This window comes from Rhinoderma darwinii (assembly GCF_050947455.1).
Source record: "Rhinoderma darwinii isolate aRhiDar2 chromosome 2 unlocalized genomic scaffold, aRhiDar2.hap1 SUPER_2_unloc_7, whole genome shotgun sequence".
NCBI classification, from domain to species: domain Eukaryota; kingdom Metazoa; phylum Chordata; class Amphibia; order Anura; family Rhinodermatidae; genus Rhinoderma; species Rhinoderma darwinii.
Genome location: NW_027461731.1, coordinates 638400 through 660366, shown reverse-complemented (window position 1 = coordinate 660366; position 21967 = coordinate 638400). Strand labels below are relative to the sequence as shown.

General features: G+C 44.0%; 3 non-coding genes and 1 pseudogene across 3 annotated transcripts; all 4 read left to right on the top strand.

Moving 5' to 3' along the window:
- Window positions 1-171: 171 nt before the first annotated feature.
- Window positions 172-354, top strand: LOC142682081 (U2 spliceosomal RNA). The gene has a single exon (XR_012853885.1). It is a non-coding gene; the product is annotated as a U2 spliceosomal RNA (small nuclear RNA).
- A 6292-nt stretch (window positions 355-6646) lies between these two features.
- On the top strand, window positions 6647-6857 carry LOC142682088 (U2 spliceosomal RNA; annotated as a pseudogene).
- Window positions 6858-13681: 6824 nt separating this feature from the next.
- On the top strand, window positions 13682-13873 carry LOC142682063 (U2 spliceosomal RNA). Its single transcript, XR_012853872.1, has one exon. It is a non-coding gene; the product is annotated as a U2 spliceosomal RNA (small nuclear RNA).
- Window positions 13874-14998: 1125 nt separating this feature from the next.
- LOC142681998 (U2 spliceosomal RNA) lies at window positions 14999-15189 on the top strand. Its single transcript, XR_012853814.1, has one exon. It is a non-coding gene; the product is annotated as a U2 spliceosomal RNA (small nuclear RNA).
- Window positions 15190-21967: the final 6778 nt, after the last annotated feature.

Here is a 21967-nt window from a genome sequence, read left to right as displayed (position 1 = left end):
AATTCTATAATATGATGCCACCAAGTGCCCTTTTATAAATTGTATGATTTTAATCTGACAATTTGTATTTATTTTTTTAACCATTGTTGTAAAATTTGAATCCCTGTAAAAATGTTGGAAAATGTTAATTTATTGTAAAACCTGAAAAATTTTAAATAAACGGTTACCCCCAAAGTTGGGGTAGTCAACTTAAAAAAAAAATCTGTTCTTATCAGTTTAATATCTGATACGTCCCCTATCTGGGGACCATATATTAAATGGATTTTTAGAACAGGGAGATGAAAATAGAGCTTGCTCTGTCCACTCCACGCATTGACCTGGTATTGCAGTATTTCCAGGACCGGTGCACCCTTTCCTTATGTGTTTACTAAAATCAGATTCCAAAAGTGCTTTTTGTGTTTGCCATTGTTTTTGTCTTTCGGATGGGATCTCCCCTTTTAATCCCATTATTTCAACACCTGTTGGACAATGCATTTGTACAGTCATGTGTGATAATGAGCTAATTTATTAAATGCAATTAATTAATACATTGCCACCTCTTGTTTTGTGTCGTCTGTGTTTCTGTGTTTCTGGCATTTCACATTGGAACAGCTCATTCACCTTCCTTGTCTTCTCTCCGCCCTCCCTCCTAGGTAGGTTAAAGAGCTGCACCTGAGCCAGCCACTGATTGATGCAGCACCATAGTCAAATAGTGGAGTGGAGTAGGGGAACAGCAAACAGCCATTAAAGCAGCCAGCCCGCCCGCCCGCCCGTCACAATGGACCTACCTGTGTACACTAGATGGATGTGATGGAATGTACTGTGGTCCCTACATTTCAAGAAGAAGTAAGAATTGCAGTTGCAACAAACCCTTGCTTGCCTACAAAGAGAGCAGCAATTTGGATTTGTTACTATGTTACCTGGAAGAATAACAAACTGTGCAAGGATGGAGGTTGTAGGAGCAAGGAGAACAAGTTGTCTGTAAAGTTGGTGGATGCCTATTTTCCATTTTGCAGTCCCTTGTCTCCCTCTTGTGGCCTCCTGGAGGCAACTAGCTGTGCAAAAAAAAGACAGCCTGGGGGCCGGCTGTTGCAGTGTTGCCCTCTCAGGCAACACTGAGTGACTGACTGAGCCGCACCGTCTTATATAAAGTTCAGACGGAACTTTGCACGTGTCATAGTGGAGACCTCAGGAGCCAGAGCCAGCTTTCTGACATCATAATGGGGCCTCAGAGATAAAAGCCTGGGCCCAGGCAGTGTTGGTCAGTGCTGCTCAGCAGGCAGCACTGGACTGGATTAAAGCTGATACAAGGTGTGAAAGGAGAAGGGGTGGCAGTGGGCATGCACTTACTGCTGCTGCTGCTGCTGCTGCTGCTGCTGCTGCTGCTTCCAGTGTTTGCACGGCAGGAGGGCATTTGGGCCTTGCCAGGAAGGCGTTTTTATGTCGATTCCTCCTCTTTCAGCACTGCATTGTGGTGCAAGCAAAAGAAGCAAATCCTGTCTTGCTTCCTCTCCGGCCTTTATTCACCTCCCGCTTAGTAGCTGTGAGTGTGTGTGAGCCTGCAGGGCCCCATGGAATTGCCTAGGAGTAGGCTGAATCGCTGCAAGGGGTGAACAGCAGTATTGGGCAGGCTCGGTCAACGCGCGGCCCGTTCGGGTTATCGCTTCTCGGCCTTTTGGCTCAGATCAGGTTTATTGCCTGGTCTGGGCCGGGGGTTCGGTCTTTCGTGGAGTCCTCTCCGACGTTTTTGGGAGCGATCACCGTGCCGTTGGGCATTCCATATCAAGATGGCAGCAGTGCGGAATACTATTCGTTTTGTGGTAAATGAGCAGAGGAGAGACGAAGTGGATACTGGGCACATCATTGAGAACATCCTTCTGGACCTGGCTGGAGTTAAGTTGGTAGAGGTATTCTGTATCCAAGCTTTCAGCAATATTGCTACGTATGATGTATCCTTTTTTGAGGCCGCCTACTGTCTAAATGTTTTTCAGTTGCTCAAGGAGAAACACATGCATGAGGCTTTAACATCTATTGAAGTGCAACCTCTTTTTTCAGCAGTGGAGAAATGTATTACCATCCACATGTATAACCCATTTCTGGATAGAAGGCTGGTCAGGGCCTTTTTAGCTCACTACTGTACCCATGTTAGAGGTGGTGTGGAGCAGAAGAATCTATGGGGAGTTTTCAATGGTGATATCAAGTACTGGGTCAGGCTGAAACCTGACTCCAGCTGTATTGGAGGAGTGATGAATCCTCCTGCTAATTTTTCAATTGGTGGTAATAAGGGGTATCTGTATTACCAAGATATGCCATGCTTTTGCAGATCATGTTTTTCCTACGGGCATACCAAAGATGCATGTAAAGGCAAGGTTTGCAGAAATTGCAAGGAAACCGGACATGAGGCTAGTGCATGTATTTCCCCATCCAGGTGTGATATTTGTGGTTTGCCTGGCCATACCTGTAGGAAATGTCCAAAGGTGTTTCCTTTCTTAGGACAAGAGAGAAGAACATGGGGCAGACAGGTGAGAACAACAAGTTCCCTTGCTGCCTCTTCTGAGGAAATTTCAGAGCCTGCTGGCAGTGTTTCTGTGTCTGCTTGTCAGGACCCAGGGAAAGCTGTATTAGGAGAGGTTCTAACCTCACATACTAACAGCATGGAGTTGGGTGTGGTCCCTCCTGCAGAGCAAAGTGTTGATGAAGCACCTGGGGTTATACCTATGGAAGGTGAAGACACAGCGCCACCTATTGGGTGTGCTTCCCCTGATGATGGTGCAAGTATGCAAATTTTGTCTTTTTCTAGCCCAGAGTCAAAAATGGAAGACTCAGCTAAAGTGGAGTGGTCAATATCGGAGGAGGACGAGAAGGAGGCCAGGATGCCTAGTGCCACTAGTGCGGAAATCTTCCATAAAGTTGTCTCAAAAAGGGGGAAGTCTGGAAAAGCGGTGAAGAGACTGAAGATAGGCTTGTTGGAAGATTCGGCTCATGCAAATCCTTTCTCATTGTTGGACAGTGACTCTAGTTCTAGCCCTAAGTCATCTGAGGTGGCCTCAGAAGTACCCAGCTCTCCTGGGGAAGGTTTCCTCAGTGAAGTCAATGTGGCGAATCTGGAAAGAGCGATGTATTTCCCTGGGACGTGATATGTTCTGGTTTTTCATGGCTTTCCATTGCACTAACCATACTATGCCCGCATGTCTTTGAGATTAAAAATTGTCTCACAAAATGTACGGGTGTTCTCCTCTGCTCACAAGCGTGCTGCAGTCCTGGACTTTTTGGCCTCTAAGGGCAGTGACATTGTTTGCGTACAAGAATGTGGTTTATCAAAAATGCCTAGGAAAGAAGAATGGAAGTTTGGGGAAGCAATTTGGTCTTTTTCTTCCACAAATAGGAATGATGGAATTGGTATCCTCTTCAAAAATAATGAGTTTGTCATCAAACAGACTCAAATTATACAGGAAGGAAGATGTGTCTGCGTGTTACTAGCCTATAAGGGGTGGCAGTTTAGGCTAATCAATATCTATGGCCATGCTGTGAAAACTGATAGGTTGGCACTTTTTGATAGTTTAAAATTTTTTCTACACGGTAAAGTTCCTGTCATTATTGTTGGTGACATTAACTGTATCCTGGAGAAGCAGGCCCGAGCTGGGTCCACAGAGTCTAATGTGGATGTCACTGGAGTTTTGTGGAATAAAATTTTGCAGGACTTTGCTTTGCAGGACGCTGTCACCAGGAAACCAGGTCCATTTACCTATCATGCCGATGACGGAAGAACGGATTCTCGTCTGGATTTTTTCTTTTTTTCTACCTCTGCAATGAAATGTGTAGATTATGCGCAGGAGAGAGTGTGGTTTTCAGATCACGAGTGTTTGTTGGGGGTTTTTGTTATAAATAATTTCTTTTATGGTAGAGGGGTATGGAAGATGAATGTCAGTTTTCTGTGTGATGAAAGGGTAAAAACTAGGTTTGGGAAAAAATATGGTTTTTGGGCTAGAAAGAAAAGTTCTTTCTCTAATGTGTGTGAATGGTGGGTATGGGTGAAAAAAAAGATTGGTGGGTTTTTTAGACAGATAGGATATAGAAGAGCGAGAAGGAAAAGATTGCAATATTTACGCTTTAACATGCGGATGACGTTCCTTCAACAATGTAAAAATTTGGGTATGGATGTAAGACACGATTTGGAAAAAACAAAAAAAGATATTAAGGAGTGGTTCCGAGAAAAAGGGAAAGAAATAATATTTAGGTCTAAGGTGGAGGTTAGAGATAATCACGAGAAATGTACTAGATTTTTCTTTAAAAAAATGTGTGGTGGAAAAAGTGGAATGAATGTGTTACTGGATAAGGATGATAAAGAGGTGTTTGGTAAGGATGTGATTGATGTGGTGTCTGATTTTTATAAACAACTGTATGATGTGAAGAAGTGTGATTTGGGTGATGATGAGGAGTTTCTGGATATTGTGTGTAATTTTGTTCCTGAAAGTGAATGTGAGTCTTTGCTTGGTGAGATTATGGATGGTGAAATAAAGGATGTGGTGGGAAGTATGGCTAAAAATAAGTCTCCAGGGATCGATGGAATACCAGCTGAGTTCTATGGGAAATATTGGGACATAATTGGGAAGGATGTTATAGATGTTATGAGAGTGTTGTTTTCTGGGACGAATATGTGTGATGTGATGAAGAAGGGTATGGTAGTTCTGTTGCATAAAAAAGGAGATAAGAGGCGTTTAGAAAACTGGCGACCAATTACTTTGCTGAATACGGATTATAAATTTTTTGCCAAGCTGATTGCGAATCGTATGAGAAATGTGATTGGGTGTGTGATTGATGAGGATCAGGTATGTGCGGTACCAAAAAGGAAATTGCATGAGAATATGGCGTTGGTGCGGGATATGCTTGAGGATTGTAAGGGTCGGAATAAGAAGGTGATTGTGTGTGCGTTAGATTTTGAGAAAGCGTTTGATCGTGTGGCGCATGTGTTTTTGTTTAAAGTGTTAGAGAGAATGGGTTTTCCGGTTCAGTTTGTGAGTTTGTTGAAGAATTTATACGCGAATGCAAAGAGTTGTGTGCAGGTGAATGGGTTTTTTTCCGAATCATTTAGTATTATGTCTGGTGTGCGACAGGGTTGTCCGTTGTCTCCCATCCTATTTATTTGTGCGATTGAACCATTGTTGCAAATGATTAGAAATGATAAGGTTGTGAAAGGTTTGGTGGTGCCCGGGTGTGATGGAAAACGTGTGAAAGCTTTGGGATATATGGATGATATTTGTGTATTGTGTGATTCAGTGTATGATATGTCCAGAGTGAAGTTGATTGTAAACATGTTTTGTATTGCGTCTGCTTTTAAAATAAATTGGGGTAAGAGCAAATTTAAATTTTTTTTCAGTAATGAGCGAGTGAGTGATTCTGATATGGAACAGGTGGATGGTGTGAAAATTTTGGGTATTGTGTTTGATGATGAGTTGAAAGGGAGAGAAAGTTGGGATGAGTTAGGTGGTAGGATTGTGAGAAAGTTGGAAATGTGGAGAATGAGGGATCTTTCTTTTTCGGGGAAGGTTTTAATTGTCAAAAGTATTATTCTACCTATGATTTTATATGTTGCTCTGGTTTTTCCTCCTGCTGTTGATATGTTAAAAAAAGTGAATAGAGTTTTGTTCCTTTTTTTATGGGGGAGCGGGATTGAGAAGGCAAAGAGAGAAATTCTAATGAAAAGCAGACGAAATGGAGGCCTTGATTTCCCAAATTTGGAGATCTTCATTGGAATTAATTGTGTACGGTTTTTTGTAGAGCTTTTATTTAAAGAATCCAAGGCTTCCAGAATGTCGAAGTATCTAGCTGGAACGGTGATTCAGCGTCTAAGGTGGGAAAAACGTAATTTATGTAAACCAATTGCTTTTCAGTGCACAGGGTGGTATTTGTATGTTGAAAAATTTATTAAAAAGTTCCAGCTAGAGGATGTAAGAATGGAGAGATTTTTGAGTGAAAAGAATGTTGTGAGAAGTATGTGTATGAATAATGTGATGTGTTCTGTAAATGGTTTGAATTCGATGGAGTCTAAGTCTGTGTGGAAGAAGATTGTTACGTATGATGTGTCAAATAAGCAGAAAGATTTGTTATGGATGTCGGTACATGGAGTGTTGCCTGTAAGGAGTGTGCAGAAAAGAAGAGGTTTGGTTGCATCTGAAAGGTGTCCGAGAGAAGGTTGTGGGGATGATGAGGATGTGAGTCATGTGTTTTGGTCGTGTAAGCATGCAAAGGATGTTTGGAAAAAGTTGAGTGGGTTGTGCGAAGAATTGACTGGTTTGAAGAGTTTGACGTATGAAATTGTCTTGTTTGGTTTGTGTAGTTTGGGTAGTGAAAAGGATAGAGTGTTGTGGATTTTTTTGACTTGTGTGAAAGAGGTATTGTGGAATACGAGGAATTTGAATGTGTATAAAAGAGAAGTATTTGAGATGGAGGATGTGGTTAGTATGGTATTGGCTAAATTGTATTTTTATTATAAATGGGATCTAGAAAAAGGTATGGATGCGGAAGGGATATGGCGAATGTTAAAATGGAGGTATTTAGTTTGAGGAATTTTGTTTGACTTATCTTGTATTTGATGGAAAAATAAAATAATGAACCAGAGTGATGAGATTTTTTGAAAAATAGAGAGGTGGTTTGAACAACTACAGTTCTCGGTTTTATTCAAAAAAACCTGAATGGTTTAATAAAAAAAAAAAAAAAAAAAAAAATCTGTTCTTATCAGTTTAATATCTGATACGTCCCCTATCTGGGGACCATATATTAAATGGATTTTTAGAACAGGGAGATGGAAATAGAGCTTGCTCTGTCCACTCCACGCATTGACCTGGTATTGCAGTATTTCCAGGACCGGTGCACCCTTTCCTTATGTGTTTACTAAAATCAGATTCCAAAAGTGCTTTTTGTGTTTGCCATTGTTTTTGTCTTTCGGATGGGATCTCCCCTTTTAATCCCATTATTTCAACACTTGTTGGACAATGCATTTGTACAGTCATGTGTGATAATGAGCTAATTTATTAAATGCAATTAATTAATACATTGCCACCTCTTGTTTTGTGTCGTCTGTGTTTCTGTGTTTCCGGCATTTCACATTGGAACAGCTCATTCACCTTCCTTGTCTTCTCTCCGCCCTCCCTCCTAGGTAGGTTAAAGAGCTGCACCTGAGCCAGCCACTGATTGATGCAGCACCATAGTCAAATAGTGGAGTGGAGTAGGGGAACAGAAAACAGCCATTAAAGCAGCCAGCCCGCCCGCCCGCCCGTCACAATGGACCTACCTGTGTACACTAGATGGATTTGATGGAATGTACTGTGGTCCCTACATTTCAAGAAGAAGTAAGAATTGCAGTTGCAACAAACCCTTGCTTGCCTACAAAGAGAGCAGCAATTTGGATTTGTTACTATGTTACCTGGAAGAATAACAAACTGTGCAAGGATGGAGGTTGTAGGAGCAAGGAGAACAAGTTGTCTGTAAAGTTGGTGGATGCCTATTTTCCATTTTGCAGTCCCTTGTCTCCCTCTTGTGGCCTCCTGGAGGCAACTAGCTGTGCAAAAAAAAAGACAGCCTGGTGGCCGGCTGTTGCAGTGTTGCCCTCTCAGGCAACACTGAGTGACTGACTGAGCCGCACCGTCTTATATAAAGTTCAGACGGAACTTTGCACGTGTCATAGTGGAGACCTCAGGAGCCAGAGCCAGCTTTCTGACATCATAATGGGGCCTCAGAGATAAAAGCCTGGGCCCAGGCAGTGTTGGTCAGTGCTGCTCAGCAGGCAGCACTGGACTGGATTAAAGCTGATACAAGGTGTGAAAGGAGAAGGGGTGGCAGTGGGCATGCACTTACTGCTGCTGCTGCTGCTGCTGCTGCCAGTGTTTGCACGGCAGGAGGGCATTTGGGCGTTGCCAGGAAGGCGTTTTTATGTCGATTCCTCCTCTTTCAGCACTGCATTGTGGTGCAAGCAAAAGAAGCAAATCCTGTCTTGCTTCCTCTCCGGCCTTTATTCACCTCCCGCTTAGTAGCTGTGAGTGTGTGTGAGCCTGCAGGGCCCCATGGAATTGCCTAGGAGTAGGCTGAATCGCTGCAAGGGGTGAACAGCAGTATTGGGCAGGCTCGGTCAACGCGCGGCCCGTTCGGGTTATCGCTTCTCGGCCTTTTGGCAAGATCAGGTGTAGTATTTCTGCATCTGGTTTTGTTGGGAGGTGTCCGGGGTACCCTGCTCCTTGGCCTTGGGGGATCGTCTCTTTTCACAGAGAGACTTCACCCCCTTGCTGCTATTTGGGGAGTGGGCTTAGCCCCCGGACAACGAGTTGCGATCGCGCCTTACCCAAGAGGTCAACCGGCCTTGAGGCGTTTTTCTAAGAGCGTTCCGAGGGCGTTTATCGGGCTTCGTAGGTGTCTGGGGTACCCTAATCCTTGGCCTTGGGGGAGGGTTCCACTTAATTGTGGAATCTGAGCCCTTGCTGCTATAAGGGACAGGCTTAGCCCCCAGGCACTGAAAATGCCATTTACATTTGGATTTGCATCCGGGGACACCCGGTTGCGCCAGTCCGTCCGCATCGAGGTGGAAGAAGGCCATCGCCAGCGGAAGAACCTTCGCTTCATTGTGGAGGTGATTCTGCTGGACTTCCTGGGGCTCAAGCGGGCGGACATCCTGTGTCTCAACGACCAGGAAAGCCGCGGTCGGTACACCGTATCCTTTACGGCCGCGGCATGTTGCGACAACATGCACAAAAGATTGTCTGATGCGGACCAGAGTGAGGAGCGGCTAAATGGACTGAACTTTTTATTCCTCTACGGGGAGGAAGAAGTCCCGCTCGTGATGTGCATGTTCAGTCCATTTGTCTCAGAGTGTGACATTGAAACCTTCCTCAGTCGTTACTGCAGGGAGGTCCGCTTCTCACATAAAATCTTGAACACCCAGAGCTTCTGGAATGGCAAAAGAAAATATTGGGTGAAGTTCCGCCAGGATCCCAATGGCATTGGAGGCTTACATCACCCACCCCAGAACTTTGCCATTGGGAAGAATCGAGGATTCCTATTTTACCCCCAGATGCCAATAGCCTGCCGGAACTGCTTGAGATATGGCCACACCAGAGAACATTGTGACCGGCCCCATGTGGTGCAGTGTAACAGGTGTGGCCAGGTTGGACACGTAGCGGCAAAATGCAGTTCCGAGGTGTTGTGCAATCTGTGCGGCATGACTGGGCATGCTTTTAAAGATTGCCCCCGCAGAGCGAAATCTGGGCCACCCAGACCAGGGCCAGAGCGGCAGTTTGCAACATGTGCAGACGCCGCTGGTAATGCCCCAAAACGAGCATTGACGACTGAGGGGTCCAGGCCAAAGTCCTTCACAGCTCCATCGGGGGGCCCACCGATGTCAGCCTCGAGGGACGGCCATAGGGATTCCACCGGGTCCAGGCAGAGCAGGAGGAATTCTGACTCTGCTGGACATAAGTTGACCGGCACCTCTGCAAACAGGTCCTCTGCTCCGCCTGCAGTGGACCCTGTTGAGGCAGTGGTTAGCGACAGGCGTCGTGGCTCCGTAGGTTCTGCAGTAGGACCTGACGCCTGTCCCAAGAGTGTGGGCATGGAGCGGAGACACTCTGTGTCAGACGAGGGCTCCATTAAGAAAACCCTAAAATATGCTGGATTGGAGCCTCGTTTTGACCATTACCGGTCAACGGGGGGGTCGGAGCAAAGTTCCTCCACTGCGGTTGTGGAGGGGCTTGCGATGAAGGCTCCCCGTAAGCAGGCAAAGGTTGCCAAGAGTGATGGGACCTCACAGGCCCCTGTGCAGCTGCCCAGTAAGGACATCAGCGATATCTTCAGCCAGGGGCCAGAGATGGGTGAGAGCGACTTCGAGGAGATGGATAGGAGCCATTCTGCAAAGAGACAGCGAGAGGAAGAGGAGTCCGGAGTTCGGAGGAAAGCTGCCTATCGGAGTTCGGATGAGAGCAGTGTGGGGGTTGGAGCCGCCCACGTATCTGGCTCTGACCCTACCAACATCCAAGATTTATTGACCCCTCAAAAAGGGGGTCCAGACTCGCAGCTGATTTCCGAGTACGACTCTTCTGGTTCGGACTCTGACCTCAACTAAGACTATGTTGGTTCCTATCAAAGTCGCCTCACTAAATGTGAGGTCCCTAAAGAGCCCTGTCCGCAGGACTGCTTTATTTTCTTTTTTAGAGACTGTGGACTTTGACCTTTGCCTGCTTCAAGAATGTGGAATCCCTAATGACTTGGAATATCAAGATTTAAAGATGGACTGGAAACTAGGCCCCTCAGTCTGGTCTGGTGGAAATGACTGTCGCTCTGCGGGGGTTGGATTGCTCTGCCGAGGTCGTTTTATCTCCATCCAAACAGTGACTGAAATCATGCCCGGCAGAGCTATTTTAATACATTTGCTTTTTAATGGAATTTTAATTCGTGTTTTAAACGTTTATGCCCCTCCTACCAAACAGGAGAGGGCAGAACTATTAGAGATTTTACCATTGTTTTGTGTTGGGTCTACCCCCCTGCTGGTGGGTGGTGATTTTAACTGTGTACGAGATGGAGAACACCGGCAGGGTGGGGATTTTAATCGAAAAATTGACCGTACTTCTTACCTGCTCAAGAATTTTATTGGTGATTTTAAATTGAAAGATTGCTGGAGGGAACTCTTGCCTGCGGACCCAGGCCCCACCTGGTCCAATGGAAGAGTGAGCTCCAGAATTGATTTTATTTTCACTTCTAATAGTTTTATTCCCAAAAAATGTTTGCTTTTAACAAATATTTTATCTGATCACAAGCTCCTTTCGGTGCACCTGGAGCTAGAGGGAGAGCAAAAAGCTTGTAGGGGTCCCTGGAGACTAAACACCACACTCCTGGAGGACCCCATCATTAAAGAGGAGTTTGTGCGGACCTACCAGTGTTGGCAGTCCCATAGAGCGCCCAGTCAGCCTATGCTACACTGGTGGGAGGGCATTAAACCCAAAATCAGAGCTTTTTTTATTCGAGCAGGTAAGAAGAAAGCCAAAGAGAAAAAACAATGGTTTTATGTTCTTAATAAACGTTTACATGTACTTTTTAAATTGAAGGAGATTGGTATGGATGTTGATGATGATATCTTAAATCTTAAAGCTGAAATAAAACATGCCATAGAAGAGAAAGGGAAACAAATAATTTTTAATTCACATGTAAAGCACCTCGAGGATGGCGAGAAGTGTTCCCGGTTCTTCTTCAAAAAGGTAATGGATAAACGAGATGTCATTTTAAACCTTGAAGGAGAAACCACTATGGTCGGCATTTTAAATTCTGCTTTTAATTTCTACCAATCTCTTTTTAACAAGAAAAATATTGATCCTTCCTTTTTAGAACATGTTCTTAATTCCCTTGATGCCAAGCTAGATATTTTAGACCAGGAAGTTTTATCCCGTAATATTACCTTGGAGGAACTTTTATTTGCTTTTAAAAGTTTTTCTAATGGGAAAGCTCCTGGGGAAGATGGTCTGCCCATCGAATTTTATCATGCTTTTTGGGAAATTTTAAAGAATGACATGTTTTTATTGTATAAGGAAGTTTTTATTACTGAAGAGCTGCCCCCTTCCTGGAGGAGGGGGATTGTGTCCTTAATTTTTAAAAAAGGTGAGAAGGACCAGTTAAAAAACTGGCGCCCTATTACTCTTTTAAACGTTGATTGTAAAATTTTAGCTAAACTAATAACAATCCGTTTTAAACCTTTTATTCATAAATTAATCCATCCAAACCAGGTATGTGGGGTGCCTGGGAGGTCAATTACTGAGTCCCTGAATATTTTACGTGACATCATTTGGTATTTTAAAGAAAGGGGTCAAAGCCTTGCTATTTTATCCTTAGATTTCGAGAAGGCCTTTGACCGGGTCTCCCATGAATATCTTTTTATGGTTCTTAAAAAGATGGCTGTTCCTGAAATTATTTTAACACGTATTAAGCTTTTATATCGATCCTGTTTTAGCCAAATTTCTATCAACGGATTTTTAACTAAAGGTGTTCCTCTTTTATCAGGGGTGAAACAGGGGTGCCCGTTGTCTCCGCTCCTTTTTATTTGTGTCATAGAACCTCTGTTCACCCTGATAAGAGATGATAAAGTCATCAGAGGCGTGCCCATACCTGGAGGAAGGGGGAACCAGGTAAAAATCCTAGGCTATATGGATGACGCCACCATCCTATGCCCAGACGCCGCTTCTATGAGAAGGGCATTGAGGAACACCGGCTTTTTTTGTGAAGCCTCTGGTTTTAAATTAAACGTTGATAAATGTGACTGTTTTTATACTGGTGTATGGGATTCCTCTGTGACACCAGGAGTTAACATGCAGCAGGATCAGATAAAAATTTTAGGAATTGTTTTTAATCAAGAAAACGATGGGAGACCCAATTGGGATTCAGTAATTGCCAAAATGGAAAAAAAGGTTTTAATGTGGAATTTGAGAAATCTCACCATGGAGGGAAAAGTTTTAATAATTAAATCTGTTTTATTACCCATAATGCTTTATGTAGCTATGGTTTTCCCTCCAACAATTTTATATATTAAAAAAGTGACCAGGATCTGTTTTATGTTTTTATGGGGTTCCAAAATGGAAAAACTAAAACGTGATTTTATGTACAGATGTAAGGACAATGGCGGGAGAGATGTTCCTAACCTTTTTAACTTCTTTTACATTAAATACTTTTGCTTCTGTTTTAAAATGTATAATTCTGATGGTATTTTTAGCTACTTTTTAAAGTACGCTACGGGCATGATTTTTAAACGATGGTTTCGTGTCCCTTTGAATTCTCCTGTGCTTCTGTGTCCCCCAAAACAATATGCGGTGCTCGAAAAAACTGTCAGGCTCCTAGGTCTCCAAGAATTGGAGCCTGACATATTGGGGGACCAGAAAAAAGTGTCACTCTCCTGTAGGCGGCAGGAGGATACACTGGCAGTTTCAAATTTCTCACAGGCAAGGTCCAAGGTGGTGTGGCGGAACGTTTTCGGGAAATTTATGGCAAATGTGCACAAGGACCTTGCCTGGGCAATCGTTCACCAGTGCCTCCCTACCCGTGAATTCCAGCATAGGCGAGGACTGGTGGCGAGAGCCAAGTGCCCGAGAAGCAGGTGTGGTGACGACGAGACGGTAATGCACCTGTTTTGGAACTGCCCATATGCACAGGAGGTTTGGAGGAAGGCAGGCCCATTGCTGAAATGGGCCTGCGGTCTTAAAGATCTTAAATTTGAATACGTGTTTTATGGTCTTTTTAACTGCCCAAGTTTTAAACAGCAAATGGTCTGTTGGATCATTTTAAACTGTTTTAAGAATGCCATCTGGAAGGTTAGGAACATTCTGCTTTTTAAACATGATTTTATTGACGTTAAAAATTGTGTGAAATATGCCCTAAGTGAAATGTATATTTATTATCTTAGGGACAAAAAGCAGCTAGGGGTAAAAGAAGCAACATCCATGTGGTGTTTGCAAATGTGGAATACTATAACATTGTAAATAAAAATGGTTTTATTCTTTTATGTCTTTTATGCCCTGTATAAATTTTATCCTGCTATTGTTCTGTACTTTTATTATAACATCTGTATTACTGGTCTTATTATTATTACTTTTGTATTCATTTAAATGTATGAATATTCATGTATTATGCCATTGATTTTATCTTGTGGTTTCAATTTTTAAAAAAAAGTCTGTAAAATATATTATTTTTGCCAATAAAAAACTTTGTTGAAACCTTATCTGTTCTTATCAGTTTAATATCTGATACGTCCCCTATCTGGGGACCATATATTAAATGGATTTTTAGAACAGGGAGATGGAAATAGAGCTTGCTCTGTCCACTCCACGCATTGACCTGGTATTGCAGTATTTCCAGGACCGGTGCACCCTTTCCTTATGTGTTTACTAAAATCAGATTCCAAAAGTGCTTTTTGTGTTTGCCATTGTTTTTGTCTTTCGGATGGGATCTCCCCTTTTAATCCCATTATTTCAACACCTGTTGGACAATGCATTTGTACAGTCATGTGTGATAATGAGCTAATTTATTAAATGCAATTAATTAATACATTGCCACCTCTTGTTTTGTGTCGTCTGTGTTTCTGTGTTTCCGGCATTTCACATTGGAACAGCTCATTCACCTTCCTTGTCTTCTCTCAGCCCTCCCTCCTAGGTAGGTTAAAGAGCTGCACCTGAGCCAGCCACTGATTGATGCAGCACCATAGTCAAATAGTGGAGTGGAGTAGGGGAACAGCAAACAGCCATTAAAGCAGCCAGCCCGCCCGCCCGCCCACCCGTCACAATGGACCTACCTGTGTACACTAGATGGATGTGATGGAATGTACTGTGGTCCCTACATTTCAAGAAGAAGTAAGAATTGCAGTTGCAACAAACCCTTGCTTGCCTACAAAGAGAGCAGCAATTTGGATTTGTTACTATGTTACCTGGAAGAATAACAAACTGTGCAAGGATGGAGGTTGTAGGAGCAAGGAGAACAAGTTGTCTGTAAAGTTGGTGGATGCCTATTTTCCATTTTGCAGTCCCTTGTCTCCCTCTTGTGGCCTCCTGGTGGCAACTAGCTGTGCAAAAAAAAGACAGCCTGGGGGCCGGCTGTTGCAGTGTTGCCCTCTCAGGCAACACTGCGTGACTGACTGAGCCGCACCGTCTTATATAAAGTTCAGACGGAACTTTGCACGTGTCATAGTGGAGACCTCAGGAGCCAGAGCCAGCTTTCTGACATCATAATGGGGCCTCAGAGATAAAAGCCTGGGCCCAGGCAGTGTTGGTCAGTGCTGCTCAGCAGGCAGCACTGGACTGGATTAAAGCTGATACAGGGTGTGAAAGGAGAAGGGGTGGCAGTGGGCATGCACTTACTGCTGCTGCTGCTGCTGCTGCCAGTGTTTGCACGGCAGGAGGGCATTTGGGCGTTGCCAGGAAGGCGTTTTTATGTCGATTCCTCCTCTTTCAGCACTGCATTGTGGTGCAAGCAAAAGAAGCAAAACGCGCGGCACGTTCGGGTTATCGCTTCTCGGCCTTTTGGCTAAGATCAAGTGTAGTATCTGTTCTTATCAGTTTAATATCTGATACGTCCCCTATCTGGGGACCATATATTAAATGGATTTTTAGAACAGGGAGATGGAAATAGAGCTTGCTCTGTCCACTCCACGCATTGACCTGGTATTGCAGTATTTCCAGGACCGGTGCACCCTTTCCTTATGTGTTTACTAAAATCAGATTCCAAAAGTGCTTTTTGTGTTTGCCATTGTTTTTGTCTTTCGGATGGGATCTCCCCTTTTAATCCCATTATTTCAACACCTGTTGGACAATGCATTTGTACAGTCATGTGTGATAATGAGCTAATTTATTAAATGCAATTAATTAATACATGGCTGTAATATGACTTTAAGGACAATAATTACTGACACCGGGATTATATTCGTTTTGTCTTTACTGAACATGCAGAAAATATGACAACAGTCAAAAACTTGAGCTCTAGGCAAAATATAACTGGTGCTCGGTAAACAATACAGTCTCTGCTTTTATCCGGCACTTCAATATAACACAGTCTCTTATAATCCGTAATGATTAAAATATGTTCTCTTTATCCGGTGCCTTAGGATAATAAAGTCTCTTAGCTTCCAGGTTTAGTGTAATGTGATCTTTGAGGTCCGGCAATGTAATACAATGCACTCTCTGATGATCCGGCAGTTAATCGCTCTATGCTACCTTATGCTCAAAATGGCGTCTTCAGCTTCTTGCTCTAAACACTCTCTTCTTAACTCAGCCGGATCTCCTTAACTTGGAACTCCAGTAAATGCGTGTCTGATACTTCACATTACTTATGCTCTGCTGCTGGCCAGAATGCTCTTTATCTTTTACAGTTATCTGAGTCTCATTGTCTTCCTTACTTGCTACAGCTCTCTCCGTCCAGTCTCTGTCTCTTCCTGTCCAGCGCTTCTCCGACCTCTCTCCAGACACTTCCTCACTAGACCTCTCTTGTATATCACTCCACACACTAAACACTGTCGATGTACCAACCTCACAGCGCCCTCTAGTGGCCGGCCACAACCTCCCATTTCTCAATGCCATACAATCCTTTTGCTGGGTTACATCTTTTCCCCCAGGTTTATCAGTTGCCGTCCCGGCAACTTGCTGTGGCGTCACAAATCCTTCAAACCTAGAAGGAAGTCTTCCAAAATTGGATCGCTGAGAATGACGTACCTGTGACAACTCTTCTTCCACAGGAGTAACATTCTCTTCTTGTACTTCACTGGTACTTTCTTGTCTCTCTGGTACTTGAACCGGCGGACTCCACCAACCTTCATCTATGGGAACGGGTGTTGCAACAGGAGGATCTCCAGTGTTTGCTTCTGGTTCACGACTTATAAATGTGCAGGGTCTCAGCATATTTCTGTGTACGGTTTTCAAAGGGCCACTACTACCCTCCGGCTTGATCACAAATACAGGAATATATGGATTGGGCTGACGCACCACCTCATACGCCAAGGTTTCCCACTTCCATTGCAGCTTTCCTGCTCTTCTTGCACCCTGGTTTCGCACGATTACTCTATCACCCACTTGCAAAGGTAGTTCCTTCAATTTCTGATTTACTGTAAGATCATGAGGCCCCAGTCTCTGCGCCACTAAATTATACATTTCTTGTACCTTGCGTCGATGACCCCACATCCAGGTCTGCGGAATCCACTCTTCTTGTTCTTCCGGGATAGGCATCATTAAATTTAGGGGACATCGTCCATTTCTTCCGAACATTAACAGAAAAGGAGAATATCCAGTAGTGGCATGTACAGTGTTATTATAGATCCAGATTAATTCTGCAATGTAGTCAGGCCATCTCTCTTTTTTTTGTTTCTCCAGTGTTCGCAACAACTGCAATATGGTCCGATTCATCCTTTCACAGGCCCCGTTCCCTTGAGGGTGATACGGGGTCGTGCGGGTCTTTTTAATCTGGTACAATCTGCATAATTCTTCTATTACTCGCCCCTCAAAACAAGCTCCTTGATCAGAGTGAAGCTGTGAAGGACATCCATAGGGTAAGATGAAATGAGTCCACAATCCCTGTGCCGCAGATTCAGCCGTTTGATCTCTGGTAGGTACGGCCACTGTGAATTTGGTGAAGTGGTCTATCACAACCAATAAATATCTGTACCCTTGTAAAGACTCATCTACTGTCAAATAGTCCATCATGACCAACTGTAATGGATAATGCGTCTGTATATGCCCCACCGGAGCTTGTTGTTCAGCCGCTCTGGCCAGGGTGCAATTTCTACAGTTCTGACACACTTTCTGTGCCACTGCAAACAGCAAAGGATGATAGTAGAATTGTTGCAACCAACGGAAAGTCTTTTCAGGACCGTAATGCCCCTTTTTCTCATGCATCCACTTAACCGTACTTTCTAACTCTCGCTCCGGCAACACAGCTTGCCAGACGGGTCCTTCCATGGTCGGTAGGAATACTCGGTGGTACAATATCCCTTGTTTTACTGCCAATCTATCTCGTTGGCGATATATTCTCTGTCCCACTCCAGACAATCGCAATCGCTCTCGTTGATTGGGTCGGTATCTCTCTAGCACCCATCTTCTTACAGTCCGAATTTGAATATCTTGCAACTGCTGTTTCTTCCATTCTTCAGCAGTCCATTGATCGATGGTTTCTCTTATGGGCTCCCCAGTATGCACCGGAGCACTTTGAATATTCTCACCTGGCATCTGATCATGTACTTCATTGGCAAGGAAATTAGGAGTCTCTGTTTCCTCTAACTCCTCTTCAGTCAGTCCTTCAGGCAAATCTACTGGATTACGGGACAGGGCATCTGCATTCCCATTAGCTCATCCTGGGCGGTACTTCACAGTAAATTTAAATTTGCTAAGTCGTGCTCGCCAACGTTGCTCCATAGCACCCAATTTGGCCGAGTCTAAATGAACCAATGGATTATTGTCAGTCCATAACACACACTCTGCGCCCAGCAAGATATCTGCAAATCGCTCGGTAACCGCCCATACGACTGCCAAAAGTTCCAACCGGAATGAGCTATAGTTGTCCGGATTCTTTTCCCCATCTCTCAGCGTACGACTGGCATAAGCAATGACACGTTCCCGTCCATTCTGCACTTGAGAAAGAACAGCTCCTAATCCTTTTAAACTTCCATCGGTACACAAAACAAATGGTAGAGAGTAATCTGCATACGCCAAGACAGGAGCACCAGTTAGTCGTCTTTTTAACTCTTGGAAGGCTTGTTCAGCCTCTATTCCCCAAGTGATACTTCTCTTATGATCGACTCCCGGTTTGGTTCCATTCAGTAACACATATAGGGGAGCAGCCACCTTAGCAAAATTCTGTATGAACCGTCTGTAATATCCAATCAGTCCTAGGAAACTTCTAAGCTCTGTTACTGTCTTTGGTACCGGCCATTGTTGCACGGCTCGTACTTTGGCATCCATTGGTTGTACACCGTCTCTAGTAACCACGTGTCCCAGGTACTCAATTCTTTCTTTAAACAAGTGACATTTGCCCGGTTTTAGTTTTAGACCATGTTCTTCGATACGCGTAAGTACCACTTTCAATCTTTCCAAATGTTCTGTGAAAGTGGCTGAGAAGATAATGATGTCATCTAGGTAGATGAGCAAACATTCAAAGTTTAAATCTCCCAAACAAACTTCCATCAAGCGCTGAAATGTAGCTGGTGCATTGGTTAGACCGAACGGCATCCTCAAAAATTCGTATAACCCCATAGGGGTGATGAATGCAGTTTTTTCTCGATCTTCTTCTGCAACTGGTACTTGCCAGTACCCACTGGCCAAATCCAGGGTAGAGAAGTATTTGGCCTTACCCAAAGCCAGCAAAGAGTCTTCTATTCGTGGTAAAGGGTATGCATCTCTGACGGTGCAGGCATTCAATCGCCGGTAATCTACACAGAACCACAAGCTTCCATCTTTCTTCTTTACTAATACTATGGGAGAAGCCCATGGACTTTTACTGGGTCGGATAACATTACTGTCTAGCATGCGTTTTAGCAACACTTTGGCTTCTTGATAAAAAGCGGGCGGAATGGTACGGTATCGTTCTCGTACCGGGTGAGCATTTCCCGTATGTATTTCATGTTCTAAAGTTGTTGTCAACCCAAAGTCTGCTTCATTCTTGGAAAAAGCCTTGGAGTGCTCTCCTAACACTCTCGCCACTTCATCTATTTGTCTGGTAGTCAAATCCGTTCCTTCTAAAGGTATTTGCTCCAGTAATCGCCTCCCAATGGTGTCATTAGCTTGAGTGGTGGCTCGACACACTGTAACCACAGCTACACTTTCACAAGGATAACTCACTTGCCAATCTGAACGGCTTTCCACTTGTTCCTCCCTCACCGGAAACACTTCAGCTACTAGTTCCCGGGGAAATAAGGTTACATTTTGTTTCGTGATATTAACCACTCGTAATAATACTTGTCCAGCCTGTACCTTGCATATCGACCGGGCCACGGCTACTCCTTCTTTCTGCAGAGCTGATTCAATTAACACAGTGGTGCCCTTTAACACTTTATTAGTACCCACTGGCAAGGGTAACAACATTTCATGGCCTGCTGGTACTTGTATACTTCGAGAGGCTGGTATCTTAACCAGTCCTACCCTTCCAGGCCAATTTAACAGTTCTCCATTAATGCGACAATGTTTTAAAGTGCGCTGTAAAGCCATTTGAGAAGGTCGTTGAGTGGGTATTTGTTTCCAGTATTTTGGGCCCAGCTCTTGTGACATTACTCCATCTAAGTCCCGCAATATATTCATTCCTAGAATCACGGGAATTTCAGAGTCCATAGCTTTTTCTACTATGATAACCCCCTTTTTGTTCAAATCACGATTCCATATTGAAATGTCCATTTGTATAACTCCCAGGATAGGGATAGGTAAACTATTAGCTGCCTTGAGTCTTATCCAAGTGTCACTCTTCTCACATAACAAGGAAGGGAAATAAGTTTCAAACACAACTTTATCCATACTGGTCACTTGAGATCCAGTATCGATTAAACATGACAACTCAACGCCATTGAATTTTGCTACGACGACGGGACATTCCCCCACTATATCTGTAGCATCTAACGCAGGGCATGTATCCGTGGACTCCCCTGTAGTTTGCCCCTCAACTACAGGTCGTTCTAGTTTAAATTCCTGCGATTGCTCTGATAGTGAGAACGCATGCAATTTCTAGCAATGTGTCCTGCTCGGCCACAATTATAGCAGATGGTAGGGTCTGGAGCATTCCTACCTTGCTTCCTCCTATCTGCAAACGACTGTCTCTCTTGTGAGTATCGAACTGGAGTTCCAGGGTCAGGCTTATTAGTAATAGCGGCTTTCAACTCTCTCATGGCACCTTCCAATGACTCCATCCTTGCCTCCATGTAGGGGTTCTTCTTGGTTACAATTTCTGCTTGCCTGACAACCGTATCAGTGCTGGCCGATTCCTCTTTTTCCAATGCGATAGCTTCCGTCAATAATTGATGAATCGTCATATCTGGTTCTTTCTTTAACTTTTCCTTCAGAGTTCTCCTTAACGGTGGATTCTTGAGACCTATTACAAACTGATCCCGCAATACTACGTGTACATTGGTAAAGGACCCGGCTGATTGTTCTTCTTTACGTTGCAACATTGCCATTATTTCCTGTAATCCATTTGCAAACTGCGCCAGTGTCTCTTCTTCTTTCTGCTGGCGGGCAAAGAATCGCTTCCTTATCATGCCCTCAGAGGACGTATCCCCATACACATCATCTAATAGCTGCCGAATTTGTTCGAAGGTTTGTCGGTGTCGTGCTGGCTGTAACAAAACGGTTTTCCTAGCTTCTCCTTCTAAGGTACTTAGCGCCAATTCTACTTTTAAATGTGGAGCGACATTACAGAGCCGTGCCGCTCCTTCCAGCCGTTCACTCCAATCTTCCAACAATAGATCAGATCCATTAAACTTTGGCAAATGATTTAAGAGGGCTCCCACCGGTATCATTGGATGGGTCACACTGGATGATAATGTTGTCTCGTCCATTGTATCTGCATCCATCCTGCCGACTACGCCAAGTTGTAATATGACTTTAAGGACAATAATTACTGACACCGGGATTATATTCGTTTTGTCTTTACTGAACATGCAGAAAATATGACAACAGTCAAAAACTTGAGCTCTAGGCAAAATATAACTGGTGCTCGGTAAACAATACAGTCTCTGCTTTTATCCGGCACTTCAATATAACACAGTCTCTTATAATCCGTAATGATTAAAATATGTTCTCTTTATCCGGTGCCTTAGGATAATAAAGTCTCTTAGCTTCCAGGTTTAGTGTAATGTGATCTTTGAGGTCCGGCAATGTAATACAATGCACTCTCTGATGATCCGGCAGTTAATCGCTCTATGCTACCTTATGCTCAAAATGGCGTCTTCAGCTTCTTGCTCTAAACACTCTCTTCTTAACTCAGCCGGATCTCCTTAACTTGGAACTCCAGTAAATGCGTGTCTGATACTTCACATTACTTATGCTCTGCTGCTGGCCAGAATGCTCTTTATCTTTTACAGTTATCTGAGTCTCATTGTCTTCCTTACTTGCTACAGCTCTCTCCGTCCAGTCTCTGTCTCTTCCTGTCCAGCGCTTCTCCGACCTCTCTCCAGACACTTCCTCACTAGACCTCTCTTATATATCACTCCACACACTAAACACTGTCGATGTACCAACCTCACAGCGCCCTCTAGTGGCCGGCCACAACCTCCCATTTCTCAATGCCATACAATCCTTTTGCTGGGTTACAGGGCCTCAGAGATAAAAGCCTGGGCCCAGGCAGTGTTGGTCAGTGCTGCTCAGCAGGCAGCACTGGACTGGATTAAAGCTGATACAAGGTGTGAAAGGAGAAGGGGTGGCAGTGGGCATGCACTTACTGCTGCTGCTGCTGCTGCTGCTGCCAGTGTTTGCACGGCAGGAGGGCATTTGGGCGTTGCCAGGAAGGC